Here is a 16366-nt window from a genome sequence, read left to right as displayed (position 1 = left end):
CGTTCCTCAAACATATTTACTCGTAAATGTATACACACACACACACAAGAGATATCGACGGATACCGATGCACTTCGCCAAAATTCTACGGCCAAAACCCGGAGACACGACGAAACAACGCCCTCGGGACACCGCAAATCCTCGAATATTTTCATTGAAAAATTCCATCGAAAGACAGATTGATCAAAGTCTTATTACGCGTTCCGTGGCTTCGACGATAAACAGAGGCAACCTTGCTACCGTATTTCGCATCGATTTTCTATAAAACAACGCGAGTTTCAATCGTTGAAAGTATAAAGAAGGGACATGATTTATGGAAGGATCTAAATAGAAAATGATGTGTGCCCGATGGAGCGCGCGTATCGAACGTAAATAGGATTGTAGCTATACTTTGGAATGAAAAAGATTAGCGAAACACTAATCCTCTTCTCGTAATTTCCATTCGTCTTCGTTAACAACGGTCACGATACAACGAGAAAGGAAAAAAGGTGAAATCCGAGCGACGAAGAGAAGAGGATCATCATTGATTCCATTTGAAATCCTTTTCCATTTAGTCCGTCGACTCTGTCGAAATTCGCTAAAGGACGCGAGAATATACCCGCGAACCTGTCGATACAATTTCTCAGTCCGATGGAACAATTTTTCGTTCGATAGAGCGTGCGTCCAAAGAAAACAGACGTTCGCAGCACCGCCGACGTTCACCTCGTATTTCTTTGCTAAGGGTCCGTAAAATAGTGGCACGACCGTTCTTCACGGCTCGCTGTTACCGCTTTATAGATTTTTGTCGGCTATCATCCTATCAAAATTCCCAGGCTCGCGTATTTCTTTCGAGTAATCCTACTCTGGTATCGCTGTATAAATATATTTTTCGTATATTTCTTGTTTAGTTTATATACGCGAAATAAGAATACGCCATGTGCACAGAAGAAGAAGCATCGTTGTTTCGTTAGTCGTTACGAAATGGCGTTTACGAAGCAACAGAGAGGCTGGAAAATCGCTGTTTAAAAAGTAACGGAAAGATTATATTATCGAAATAGGAAAGAATTCTCGGAATATGGAAACAAGAATTGGATCTTTATCGAACGTATGGCTCGATTATTAAACGAGCATGTTTCGAAAGAGGAAATTACGGTCGTACTATTTTTTAATTTTCATATCAATTTTCTATAAATCTTCTATAAATGAAAAAAAAGGGCTGATCGTTGGTAATTCGAGTATATATCGATAAGTCGAACCTGGAGAGAGATTGAAAAATAGGAAATGAATATTTTCTGTCGAGCTTGGAAAGCTTCGTTTTAATACATCGTAAAGGCACACGAGCACCAGCTACGTCAAAGTACTTTTTTAACGGAATTAAATTGCAGTTAATCCTGTCCGGTGAAATTTAAATTACCGGATGCGAGCTTGTAATTACATCGGGCGCTGTAGTCTTTTCCGTCGGACGTCGCCGCGGCGACACTGAATTTCCATCGTGGCTAGACACGAACGAGGATTTTCGATACGCGGCTGCAAAAGTATCGCTTAATGGCGAACGAACGCTAACTAGAAACGACAGGCCACGATACGTTCCTCGTTACTGTTTGCCATCTGGCGAATCCCAGCGTTATAACCTCCGGTCGGCTGACATTGACGATTCATTGCTACTTGCGTCTGACAAATCCCTCGTGCCATATCCTGACTACTTAATGTCCGATACGTGTCTTGCTAAGCCGTAATTAGGTACTCGATTTCACAATTTATCGTTCAACCATTAAATCGGTTGCATCGACGACGCGACATCTAATGAAAATTTACATTTCGAAAGATCGCATATGTAGTATCGCGGACAAAAAGCCTAGGAGTTAGCGGGTGAACCACATACAATGTCGCGAGAGCCGAGGCGTTTTTCAATCGTACAGTTTTGTAAAAAGGGTCTACGGAAAGACAAAAGGCATGCGAGAGCAGGCAGTTTTAGTTTGGAAGTCGGAGAGTTTTAATCGAGAAGTCGGAGAGTGCGAGTTGCGTTGTAGAGTATAGTGTTGCTAGCGTTGTCGAGAGAGTGTGGTCCGCGTGAGAGAGAACGTCGGATCCGTTGTGGCGAGAATTGTCTAAATTGTAGCGCGTTAGTGCCATTAGTTCGTGTTAAACTACCATCGTTTTTCTGTCTATATCTGTACAATCCATTCATTATAAATAAATCACAAATATCAGGATATAATAATAATATATTCCATAGACGATATTACACATCTGTGTCAATAATCGTATTTCTAAGCTTTCTCGTTACGTTTTTGTGTACACGCCATCAGTGAGATACATCAAACTGAAATAGAAGCTAGAACGATAGGAATTAATATTTATCGAAACAACTAGCAGCGTTATTCTCGCTCGAGTGTGCGTATTACACGCATTATCGGTCGCTACTTATCTCGTGTCCGCTGTGTCACAACAATGTCATTGCTGCCGGCCAAGCAGGTTATGTCTGATAATAGATCCAGATGAAACTAGCATTCGAGCGTCCTAAAAATGTATCTGTGTGACGATACTAGTTTACGTGTTTCTTCCTCGCAATTTCCTCTGGAACACGTGTGGCTCGTCGAGTGGAAAGAAGCAAAGGTTGGAAGAAAAAGGACAGATACGATCGATCGATCATTTTTACGTGAGAAAAAAAGAAATTGTCGCGCGTATTCCTTGTAAATGACGAAGAGAAGAAGTCGTGCAGGGTATACTCAAAAGACGAATTAATCGACAGGTTAATTCGAGTTAAATACAATTTGTCTTTCTGGTTTGTGAACGTTTGATGCGGACGAGCAACTTTTTCCATCCATTCGCATCGTACGTTAAACGGACATTTAATCTTTCTCACTGGCGGAAGTGCATTTAACATAAGAAGCAGACTTCGATTCGTGTGGAAAAAAGCTTAACCTGACGTTTCCCACGTTCCATCGTGAAATATATTACACTGCCATTTAACACTCGACCCAACTGTACAAAGCACACTGTCTGCATGAAAAATGGCTTGCGAATGAACCTGCATTTGCCTGGAAGTAAATCTAATTCATGTTCCTTCTGTCTTACGAGACATCGCTAACGTTAAAAACTTCCGAAGATGCAGGAGGTAGCTGAATTCCATCTTCATCGATAAACCTACATTAATCACCATCTACGATCTATGAAATAACGTCATTACTGGCAAGTATGGCGAAGAACAATAACGCGTAATAAATTACCCGAGAAACTTGAAAAGAGAAAGAAAAAGGAAAAGAAGGAAGAAATACGAGATGAACGGTAATCGCGAAAACTAAATCAAACAAGCAACGTAATCACGCGGTGCTTTGAAAGGTGCATATCCGTTTAAATGAGACGCGTTCCAGTAATTAAAGCGATTATTTCAGTAATGAGTTTCCTTCTCTAAGCGCGTCTCATCGGTTACAGCGTTCGTTATCCGACGATCTCTCCGATTCTTTCGTACAACATGCGCGGAATAAACTCTTCCTCTTCATATTCGCGATGCTTGTCTCAAACAAGTCCTGGGCACCGCGTTAAACATTCTCCATCCTGATTACGAGCTGGAAACTCGCTGCCCGATCTCTGGACGATTCGTCGGTCGTTACTAATTCAACGAGCTCGGGCAAACTTAAGCAAAACGACGGTAGTTCACGGACAATTGGTGGGGCGGGCGTTTCGAAAAACGTTTAGTGAGAAACGTCGATAATCGACGAAACGGCGCAAGATACCCATTTCGATGTACGGTGTTTCAGTTTTATGGCTTTCATGGCGGATAGGGAGGTGAACAGAGTCAGCGTCCTTGAAACTCGCTCGTTCTCACTATTTTTATAGTCGCTGGAATGGACGCGGCCTCTCTATTCTCTCTCTCTCTCTCTCTCTCTCTCTCTCTCTGATCGCGAATCATAAAGCGAAACGTATTTCGACGAACGAACTATGCAACTGGAGGAAAGATACAAGTTGACGGTTTCGCCGCGGAGAAGAAGCAATTGCACGTAAACAAACCTTGGTTGTTCCTTGGCTAATTTGACACGTACGACATCGTCAGAGTACCGGAGAGCAGTTTGTCAAGGGGGAAGAAACGTTGTCTGGATAAACAGTTGGGGGAAAAATAGACGAAAAAAGGATATAAAGATTTAGGCTACTTTGGGGCATTTGATCCTGGTAGGATCCTGATCGCTGGTGACACGTTGCTGCGCCAACACAAAGTAAGGTAAGCGCTTGTGGCGGTGGACTTACACCAGCCATTAGAGAAATGGATACACAAAACACGATCCTCGAAAGCTCCTGCTTCATTATCCCTTCCTACAGATACATTCTCCGACCTGACTTCTAGCATCCCATTGTTTAAGGCACGGGTCTGCTAGGTAGACGATGAAGTCACCGGTAGATCCAAGGCGAGATGCACTTGTCTATCTGTATCCTCTCCTTCCATTCTTCTCTTTCCTTCTTTCCTTCGGTTACAGCATCGCAGACCTATTTGTATCGGGCACGACTGTTGACTCTTCTATCGAAGTATCCAACAGCTGATAAGATAATTAAAAGCGTTTATCGTCGAGTATTTCATTCTGACTTCCGGTTAATGTCAATTATTTGAAGTTTATACTCTTTATTATTTATAACACTTCTTTAACTCATTGAAAACGATGAGCAATTAAATCCGCCGTCCAATTACCACGAAATGACGAAACTCGTGACCTGGCTCCTTCCGAATGCAAGCTCAAACTAGTTTTCTAAAGCTTGCTCCCAGTCAAAAATAACTCACATCCGCGTCCGTGTCGTAAAACAAATTCACTAGCTGCGGTAAGAAAATTCAATCGAAGAACTCTCGTTCTCATACTCTGCCCGACAAAATACATTCTAAGGGAGATTGGTAAAATTTTGACCGATGCGCGTTGAATTCAAATCGTGCCGTTTCTATCAGTCGCTGGTATCGGTTAATTTACGGAAGAATTCGAGAAACGAAGTAATTGAAGGTTTTCACGAACGCAAATCGAGTCTGGCTGGCGCGCGGCGCGAAATAAGCCCAGGTAATTCGCTTGCCAAAAATGAGCAGCCTCCTGGCTATTTGCACGGCAAACAATATAACGCGAAGATAATTTAATTTGCAGTAAAAGGATTGGAACCGCCTGGTTCTTGGCTCTGCTCATTTTTGATGAAAATTTGGCGGTACGTCGACTGTATCATCGAATACGGCAGTTAAGAGACGAAAGTTCGACAAGAAAGGAAAGCTTGGCGAAAGGTTACACAGCCAGACGTTTTGAAATACGCGTTTCAAGCGATGCCTACTCGACGAAACTCGGCATTTATCACTCGTTTCACCGAGACGAGCGAAATAATTAATTTCCATGCCATTAATTTTGCAAAGTATCCTTGTAATCTCATGCGCGCGCAAACTATTTCGTATTCCATAATTCCACGCGGTAAACATCTCATAATGGCTGGGGTCGCAAATTCGCCGCGAAATCGAAATCACAGCCGTGACTACGCACCCGTCGATTTACGTTTATTAAAAAATGTTAGAACGACGAATCGCCGATACGACAAGGCTAGTGAAGTCTAATAAGGTTGCAGGTGCATGACAAACATCACGATTGTTAAGGACTTGCGTAGGATGGTTGATCGTGAGATTTATTAGACGACGTTGCTCGCTGTTGAAACCGTCAAATATATTTAAAACGTTAAATAAATAAGTACAGATAATGTTCGCAAAGACGCTCGTACTAACGCATTCGCTAAGACAGTGTATGTTACGTTGTGCGACACTCTACCTCGACCAGGCCACACACCGCGGGCAAAATGGCAACCAGATGTCCGCACGTCCTTACGGCATAGCCTCAATAGCCTTAAGGACCTATCATAAATCTCAGGCATTTTCTAGCTAAAGTCCTTTAAACCGTACAAACATCTTTTTACTGATTCGTTTCCAAAGCCTATTGTTTATTGCGGGAAGACACGGGAAAGTTAGTTTTTCTCACGTACGATACTTTGCACTAGCAAATATCTATCGAGGGCGGCTAAGACCCTTCCTAGTCCATCAAGCTTCTTTTATCCAATCAGAAGCAAGTCTACTGCCCTCACTTTCCTAACCAAAATTGTCATGAACAAATCCGATGGTCCCTTGCTTTAGACGCACCCATCACTAGCTTTCCTCCGACACAGCATCGCCACTTTAACTTACTTATTCTTCACCGTTAGAATAGTCAACATGTCATTACCGGATTTCTATCCTTAAATCAATCACTTATTTAACTTATACATACGCATCAGTGTAACTATCTTCTATATAAAGTTGTCGGAATAAACATTAATTTATACCTGTTAATTCAGTGTAAATTCAGTTGAACCACCCCTATTGTCGTAACAGAAATCAGGGGATCGATCATTTCGTGGCGTCGATTATCTAATCGTAACGGGAATTTACGACTCCCGTTGACGTGCCTTCTCGCGATCGCGTCTCTCCGCGAATGGTCGAATAAACAGTGTATAAGTCGCAAAATAAGATCGCTGATAACTCGTTGATAACTGATAGACTCTGAACTGCTTACGATCGCATCCAAAAATTCGAATTCGTCTTTGTTCGACGGTGCGCGTATTGGCGACATTGTTTTGCCCGGTTTATTTGTCATTGCATTACGTGTTTCTTAACGATATTGATACTCCGAGGCAAAACAACAACATGATCTGAATTGTCCTCTAGCTGGTGTGCCACTACACGATCGCGACGAGTAGCGAACGAAGACTGGAAAAACACGATGAGTCCACTTCTGTTAATCCTCTAATTTTTATGATATTTGTTGATTAACCCTTAGAGTGCTATGGATGCATATATGCGTCTGGCGAAAGTCATCGCTGTGGACTAAGGACGCATATATGCGTTTGTCAATTTTTCCGAGTACCTACGCAGAAGTAGTACTATTACGGTTTGTGTGAGATAAATATAAATGCATTTCAATGTTAATGCCGCGTTCGAAGAAACTATCTTTTCTTTTTTTTTTTTTTTTTTTTTAATNTTACGGTTTGTGTGAGATAAATATAAATGCATTTCAATGTTAATGCCGCGTTCGAAGAAACTATCTTTTCTTTTTTTTTTTTTTTTTTTTATTTAATACTTTGCATTCACAATTTGTCCAATTTGGACATTTGGTAGAATAATCGTGCCGGCACGACACAATTATCAAGAAGAAAATGTGTTGTTTGTGTGAAAAATAAGAGAAGGAACGACAGAAAATGCGATGTCGGATTATGTATCGATGATTGTTTTGAAATTTTTCACGCACAACTGAATTATTAACTTGTGTTATATTTACTAAATTCAGTTTTCTAGTTTATTGTTTTCTAGTTTACTACCCAAATTCCAGTTTATTGTAAATTTCAATGTCTATAATAAATAATTAATACTAAAAAATAACGCTCTTGAATCATTTAATCTCGTGCAAAAGAATTACGATAACTTATTACGATTTGCGCTTTGAATAGTCGATCAACAGAGTTCAGTATAGCGAAAAAGTATTCAGTCCACAGCGATCGTCAGCGCTGGCAGCGTGCCGTCCGTACGGATGGCATAGGCTTCGAGTATTCAGCACCCTAAGGGTTAAAGATGGTCGCTTTGACTTAATACAATTAAAAAGGCGAATGATTTGTTACGTCCAGAGATACGATTCTTGTATAGAGTGTTTTTTAAATGTCAGAAAAGCCGTGAAGCGCGACTTACCCTGGCTTTCTCCTACGTTTTTCAAGTAATAAAACTAGAAAAAAGTGAGAAGGAAAGTTGCAACGTAGAAACATGTTGGAATAAATATGTGGGAGAAAATGTGTAAAGAACTCTTGTCACGGATAAGCGACGAGGCGATGCTCCTTTCGTCGCTCTCTAATTACGTAAAGACCTTTTGGTATCGTGTCGGCGAGCTGGCGACTCCGGCCTCAAGTTCAAAGCGTCGATTCACAAACAACCATCGCTGGAAGGGTAGACGCGATTTAACTTTGACTCGCCAGGTGTAAGGGAGAGAAGCAACTAAGATGGAGCAGTCCGTGTGTCAAAAATAGGAACTCATCGAGGATTCGAACGACGCAAGTTTCGAACAAATTGCAAAGTCAAAGCGAGCGGTAGCTGGCTACGCTCCTCTTACGCTCCGGACCAACAGGGTGAAACGTAGGAGAGAAGATTCAAAAACGAGTTATGCAAATTCAATGCGCGCTTATACGAAGCTTCGTGACTTTGCAGAACGAAGAATCGTCAAATTCTCCTCCTCGTTCAAATTCTCCCGTATTCAGTGCGCAATTTTAGACACTCGAAATTATTCTGTCCGATTTCAACGGTAATTAATTTCGCTGCGAACAAGACAAGGAATAAATTGCCCTTCTAAATAGCTGGCAAACCTTCGACAAACGGGGTAAACGTAGTTAATCGAATCTTTTGATATGTCAGAGGACGTGTTGCAGTCAATTACGCAGGTAAACACGACGGAAAATCATCGCGGAGACTATGATCGGGTCAGCAGCTGTTTGGCAATTATGAACTCGTCGGCTCGAGTACTAATGAATGAAATTGACGTGGCCGCACAAACGAAGCAGCAACGCACAAGTTAAGCAGAAAGGACGCGTGCCACTGTTGGACCACGTGCGCGTACGTTGATCAGGTTAAGGCAGCGAGTTATCATCGGGAAAGTTTGATATTTAAGTTAACGGAGAGTTGACGCGTCTGATGGTATCGAGCAATTTCTGCAAAAGTTTCGTAGGTCGTAACAACGTCCTAACCAGATCCCAGTCTGCCCGTTCGTGCATCCGTTGCTACAAGAAACTAAGGAAAACAGTGCGCACTCCTTCGACAACCGTGAAAACGAAGGGGACAAGTATCGACGAGGACAAAGGTGACGTGCACGCATCGACAACCGCGATACGATACTGCAACGTCGATGAAAGACAAACTTTTGCAGAGACAAATTAATGTTTCCTTAACATACGTAAAGTAAAGTTGGGCTGTTCGCTGACAGATAAGCGACCATATTGAGATGAATTTTTCCGCAAACATCCCTCCGAACGATATTTCCTTGACATTTGCTTTAACGCATCACGGCGTGTTCAATTTGTATCTATTTTGAAATTTAAATATGAATTTTCGAATAGACGTTTGGAATGGAAATTTTGAAAGGAAATTTCCTGCAAATAGATAGGTTATTTTCAAATTCGTTGAAACTCGGTATAGCTGAATGATCGATTTCAATGTCCTTCGATTATCCTATTCGCCGTCAAAGTATACTTTGGGCATATTTGAGGGATTCGATGTCTCGATACAGATTGAACATCGCGATTCATTTCCGACCGATTAAGCACTTACGGAAATGGAACGCGATTGGTATTCGGTCTCCGGCCTCTCCTACAAGTTAAATTCGCGATTAAGAACGGCTTTCGCGTCAATAACGGGAGCATCGAGCGTGACATTTTCTCCCCGTGCCGAGATAATGGCAAATCGAGTGTGTCCGCAACATTTTCGACCCAACCTGTCAGCCTTTCTTCCCCATGGTCTCATCGATTTTTCAACGGCCCCCTTTCACTCGATACTCGTGCCACGAATTTTCCATCGTATTGTCATCAGCCGTGCGTAAATCGTGTACGTACGTGCGTCCCCTGCAGCATAGAAGCTGCTCTATTTCTCGTGCGCTCGTCTATCTCGCGAAATTTCACCCAAAATAATTCGTGAAAATGGAAAATCAGCGGTTTCAAGACCGAGATATCTTGAACGGAATACGGAAGGACGTGGCGGTCGTGTGGTCGTTAAGGGATGATATTGGAATCGAAGCTGCCGTCATTCGCAATAGGTACGCGTTTCAGTTTGCATTACCGATTCCATGGGGAATTTATGGGACGACACGTGGAGAACTTGCAACCTCTAGAAAAGTCCGCGAGTTCGCGACACGAGCACCGCTACGTTCTGGAAATATCTGGCCGAAGCGAAGGTTGAAAGCATCGCGTGTTGAAGAGAAAGACGGGGCGCGGCTGAAAGAGAACATTTCAACGATCGAAAGGAAGAACGTTTCGAGGCAACGGCGAGACAGCTGCCGCTAGATCCGAGAGATTTTTCACGCGTCGTGTGATTACAATAGATGACTCGCTTTCAACGAATCGGTCGACGACGATAGATACATCTGGTGACTTAAACGATCGCGTTATCGCCGATTGAGCACACGCTTCAAGCGCGTTTGCGTAAGTTCTTGGAAATGTCTTACTTACGAAGTAAAGTGCAGCTTGGTAAAAAGAATCCGATGAAAATTCAACCTCTTTTCTACTTTCTAGGTGATTTTCGTCGAAGACGAACAGCTGACGATGGAACCAGGAAAATGTACGATATCGCACGTGTGATTCGGAGGTTACAAAAATCTATTCGAAATACAAAAAACTATTTATTTAGCGCAGACACGAGAATAGACTTTGAGTAGCAACGGTGAAATATAATTTTCGCAATTTTTCATTTTTAGCCTCTGAAATTTCTCTTTCACGATTCTGACGTTCTTCTACCACCGAACCGAATTACATCGATTGCGAATTGTGACATTTTTAAAACACGTACGCTGTATGTCGATGGCAGCGAGTTTAACGCGCGAAGTAATAAACATTCGATTAACGTAGTAGAACAGAAGACCGCTTCTTCGAGCTGACGACAATCTTGTACGCGTTGGTGGACGATTATGAAAAACGCGACGAGGAAAAGAGTAACAGCCAAGCAGTGGAAGCGCGCGTTTTAATTAAAAGGAACGTTCTCCAAAACGGGACGGACAGTTCTTCCATGCTTCTGTCACGGCTCTTCGCACTCTGATTAATCATTTTACGTACACGCTTTCAGCATGGTCGATTGGTGCTCTAAAGCGACTGGATTATCAGCGTAAAGAGTGTCCGGGAATCTTATGCAGCGTTGCATTTACTTATTCGAACGAAATTATCGGAAGAAATAGTGGAAGGAAAAGAGAAGACGAAAAATAGGAACGTCCATTGAACGTCGACTATCGACCAAACTTCGACGCGACACCTTGCAGAAAATTAAATACGATGGGGAAGAAGCGAGCGTTTTTTAAAATATGTACCGACGATCTACGCGAAGAATTCATCGCGTATGACGCGTGTTTATTCCTTAAGTGAAAATAAATAAGAAACTCGCCGAGCAAAGAGCTTTCTATTCGAGAGAAAATGAATTTCCGGCGAGGAGGAACGCCTCGCTCGAGAAGATTAACACACAGCTCCTTTTTCGTGAGTAAATTTTTCTTTAACCGTGTAATCACGCGTTTCGCTTTTATGGCCTGTCCACGAGAGTAGGTGTTAGGTACGATCACACTATTACCCCGTAATTGGTTGCCATTACGTGAAATTTATGCGACCGCTTGTTGAATTAGGGTGGGAAGGTTACGTCGACCGCCATTTGCATATCCCAAGCCACCAATCGAAGGAAAGGAAAAAAAAAAAAAAAGAAGAGCGCCGCTAGCTTTTGTGATCTTATACCGTTACAAAGACGAAACATGATCAAAACCGTCGACTATTAATCTCTATCTTTACAAGGAACGTTATTGGAAATTCTGTCGTGGCGGAAGAGAAACTCAACACAAGAGTGGTTCCATCGACATGCTTACAAGTACAAATTGTCAGATACTCCGTTTCATTTATAACCGGGTAAAATGTCACGCGAACTTACACATCTCTCGAAAGTTTGGTAAATCATTGACTTTCTATTGTACCTTTGACTTTTCGATAGAAAAATGCCGGGCTTTCGGCGAGTTATTGCGATCGCGTGTGATCGGTCACTGCGCCACGATCGCGTCTCTTCTTCCCTCGCTATTATTATACGATATACTTGAGCGTCATAATAAATACTTCATTTCTTTGATCTTCTCTCTTTGACATATTGTTCTTTCGATTCAGTAAAAAGGAAATTAGTCTAGATTCGATAAATTTACCGACTGCGGGAAGAGGAATAAAGGGGATACGATACGAATAGATAAAAATGAGTTTCGTCGGATGGCAAATATTTACTTTGACGACGCATCGATTATTTCTCAATTGTTGTGCAACCTGAGAAAAATAGTCATTCCGATTCGGTGTTCGATACGTCGGAGGAAAGATCGTGTCAACGTGAGGATTTCGGTACCCTCGGAGGATGGACACTGTACGTGTTCGTCCGATACCATTTAAATGGTTTCACAAATCCGAAGATCGAGTGAAAATCAATGGTACGAAAGTGGTCGTGCTCGAGTGCAATCGACGATGATCTAGCAACGGCCGATGAAACACTCGACTTGCCACTTACCTTATTAAAGCTATTTTAACTGACGCAAAACACGACACTATTTACGTCCTTATTTCTCAGGAAATTTAACAGAGCGCGACTCGTTACGTAAATAAGAGCGGATACCTGAGCGACAAGCGCTCACGGCTCTCAGTCCCGTTAATTGATAAAAAATTGATATTCACTCTCTCGATTAAATTAAAATGGAAAGATTCAGTCGGCTTATCCAGTGACAAAGAAAACGAAACGAGAGAGAGAAAATATGCTTTTTAATCCGTAGCCGCTATTTATGTACGCGGGGAAAACATAGTTGTCACGGGTAGAGCAAGAAAACAGCCGCTGTAAAAGAATTTAATATCGTGGCCATCCCGGTTAATCGGGAAGATCGAGTTTAAAAGAATGGGCAGAAAATAAGCCGTGTAAACAGCGGAATGTTGTCCCTGCCCTGTATATCGTGCACGATGTTGCGCAAACAACAGGCAACGTAAAAACGGGTTTTTAGGTTTTCCCTAGCGTCTATCGAGGGCTCGACAGCCTGACGTATTTATACCCAGGCGGCTGGTTCGCCAGATAATAGAAGCAAAATGAGGATTCAAGACGAATTACGAGGATATCGATCAAACGTATGGCCGGATTTCATCTCGTAGCCCGATAGCCAGCTTTTTCCACGATGGCGCGGCGCGGCGATTTTAAACAATCACTCCGGCGAGCGCGATATTTACGCGTCGTCCGGCGGCTTGCTCCTACACGATCGGTTATTTATAAAACCATTCACGATAATCAATAACCTATGCCGTTCTCTCCCCTTGCAAGGCGAAAATTCACCAACACCTCGGAACACTTGTGCAAAACCTCCTCTCGCATGAAGAGAGGAGAAAAAACGAGAGGGAAGAGAAAAAGCAAGAGAGCTAGAGAGAAAGAGAGATATATAGAGAGAAAGAGAGAGAATCGAGGGGTGACGAATACATATTTATCGAAGCCTAACGACGCGACGGACGAGCGCAATCCGGCAACACGATACGAAACACCGACGGTTCATCGTGGAACCTATTGAAAATTTCACGTCGTGCGAAATCCTCCTACGGTACGCTTAAATACCGTCGAGGGAAATGATTATTAAACAACCCCGAAGGTATTAAGGGAGGACGGTGATTTAAACTTCGTGCTCTGATTGCGGCGAACGCGGTTTAACGGGAAAAATATTCACATATCGCGAGTCAATTTATCATCCCAAATTTCCATACACGCGAAACTAGCAACGATTAATAATATTTCTGTGATATTGGGTGGACGATGAGTAGCTTTTTTAAAAGCATCGAACTCGTAAGCGAAGAGTCGTAAAAAGAAGCCGAGAGCAGACGAAAGGTACAACGATTCCTGTTTCGTCGAACATCAACCCCTTGCTATAGTTCTTTCGCCGATACGGCAACCTTCTTCTGGCTCGCGTGGCGAAACTTAGAAAGACAAACCGGCACGCAAATGACCAGCAAAAGTTTCGTATCGGGTGAAACTCTCTTCCTCTCTCTTTCTATGTCCGTTATCTCCCTTTTTCTACAGCGAAGCGACGGCACGTCGCGCCGAGCTGAACTTTGTTTCGTCGCGAAACGGAATACAGACTCCCGCGACCGGCCAACCGAAAAGTACCTGCTCTTTCTGTACCGTTAATCCGGTCGCGCGGCATGAAGACCGCGCACGAGCGACACGCAAGAATAGTTGGTTACAGGAATTCTCCTAACGAGACAAGACGGGGCGAGCATTATTTCCTGTCAGCGAAAAATATCCCAAGCCGTAACAATGAAATATCTATTCTGCGTCGCGCTCGGGATACTCATGGCCGTGTGCATCATCCCTAAAGCATAACGAAGCGAAAATGAAACACAGCAAGATGTTAGCTCGTTTTTCTTCTATTTTCTCCTATTTTCCATGTGTTCCTTTTTCGCCGCTTCCGGTTCTCTTCGTGTACTCGCTTTTTACTTCGTCATCGTGAAAAGATCGTCGTGCGAAAGTAACGATGAATTTAGAACGAATTACGAGTCTAAATTCTTCGTGCAGTTTCGTTACGAGGAAAGAGGAAACTAGACGATCGGAACGTACTGAAAGCTCGCGTATCTTCCACGATATGCCCCTTTACGTTTCGTTTCAACGTTAGGTATATCGTTCGAAGAGAAGAGACGCTCATCTTTTTATCGCGATCATCATTTTGACCAAAGTGCCTTTCTTATTTCTATTATGTCGTATCGTTATTTGTCTCGCGGATAAAAAGGAACGAAATAAACCGGTTTTATCGCGTCGATACGTCGTGAATATGGATCGCGCTCTCGACGAAGAAAGTGCCATCCCCGTAGAATTAAATCGCTGCAACGTTTAAGAAACTTTCTGATCAGTCTGCGATAATTCGATCGATCGGTTGCAGAAAACCGTTTCATCGTGCAAACAAACTGTTAACTCTACGTTAACTAACCTGAATTCTATTTGCGATTTCTTTTTCTACGGCCGTGTATTTATAACCGATAAGAGTAAGAACGTTCACGTAAGAAAGTTAGGCGGCCGATCAAAGAGAGGTGAGCCCCTTTTCTTCTACGGGCCAATCGAAGAAAAACCAATACCTTTAACCGATCGACTAAATACTTCAACTTTTCGATGAGTTCTGTTCCCTTCATTTTCCATTAATTTAACTTTTCGCCGGAAGCCAAGAGCGTCGAACGCAGGCCACTGAGACGCAAACTGCCTACTTCAGGCAAATTGTAGAGGGATGGGCAACGAAACTTTCTGCCAATAATGTAACCATTCTCCGGCAAACTCGAGACAAATATTTCAATAATAACTGCCGCGTATATACGAGTCTGTACGTAAATCTTAATTAATGGACAACTCCCTTTTGATATAGAGCTAGTCACGCGGTATACGCGATGCCATAGAAATCATTAAACGAGGAGAGAAAAAAAGATCGGTCCCCACTGGTGAGGAAACGAGGTAAACCGTCTCTCGCCTAAGCGACACCTTCGTCAAAAGCAACCCTTTTTGAATTCGCTGGAAATCCGTCGTACAATCCCTTCTACGTTTCTTTGATCTTCGGCATACACGCACGCATACACGCGCGCATACACGCACGGAGGAAGTGCGGCTACACATAGAACGATTTTAATCATTTTACACGTAGTCCCGGCGTACGTGCATACAAAACACCCCTAACGAGACGAGAGTAAGCGGAAACCGCAAACTGCTCAAGGAACTACTTCATACGTACTCTGGAAAAAGTATCTGATTGCCTTTGGTGATACGGTGAAGATTCGATAGATTAAGACGTCAGGTTCTCGGGTCTCGTTGGACTATTTGAACGACTGAGCGACCGAGCCGCGAGGGAAATGAGAGCGATACGCGCGTACGATCGGAATCGGTGGGAGCATAGTCGATAAAAGGCGGTAGAATTATATCGCGAATGTCAAATGTCGAGTAAGAAGAGTACAAAAGGGTGGTTTTCTTTGAAAAACGAGGACACCGACTGAAGACGTATCTGGCTCCTACGATAATAATTTCCTCTCTAGAGTTCCCGGTTTTCTGCGTTTTTCTTTTCCTCTTTTTATAATTAATCGATAGCTGGTCGATGATTGCGCACAGCCCCATAACGAATCCCACGGAATTATGGAAGCGGACGTGTCATCGCGTTTAGATCAAACTTTGCTGAAACTTGACTCTCTTCCAATGGGAGGTGGTAGACGACAGACGCACGAATCGGATCGATTCGTCGATCGATCCTCGTGGACACACGAGGATATGCGAGCGTGACGAACAACAAGTTTCACCAAAAAACCATTCCGGCAACGCGTGCTTCCTTCTGCACGCCACTAAACCGCACAAAATCGTGAAAGAAAGTCGAGCGAAAGAACCAAAGATTATCAGACGAATGCCAGCTTTTCGCACTTCTAATCACGATGACCGAACGTTTTTCTATTTCGGACGGGCACACGGTGTCACACGGATCATCGATGAGCGAACAACCAGCGATAGGAAGCCACGCGAAACAGATTTATCTCGTTCCTGTGAGACACGATCTATCTTCGGGGAACACGTTTTCGTCCGGCAAACCACCAACCACGCTAAGGGCAACGA

General features: G+C 43.0%; 1 protein-coding gene across 3 annotated transcripts in view; it reads right to left on the bottom strand.

Annotated features, from left to right (window-relative positions):
• LOC122571471 (tyramine receptor 1) overlaps window positions 1–16366 on the bottom strand; it is a 70218-nt gene that overhangs the window by 42120 nt on the left and 11732 nt on the right. The window lies entirely within an intron of this gene.

The sequence above is a fragment of the Bombus pyrosoma genome, linkage group LG1, assembly GCF_014825855.1.
Source record: "Bombus pyrosoma isolate SC7728 linkage group LG1, ASM1482585v1, whole genome shotgun sequence".
NCBI lineage: Eukaryota > Metazoa > Arthropoda > Insecta > Hymenoptera > Apidae > Bombus > Bombus pyrosoma.
This window is presented reverse-complemented; position numbering and strand designations above follow the sequence as displayed.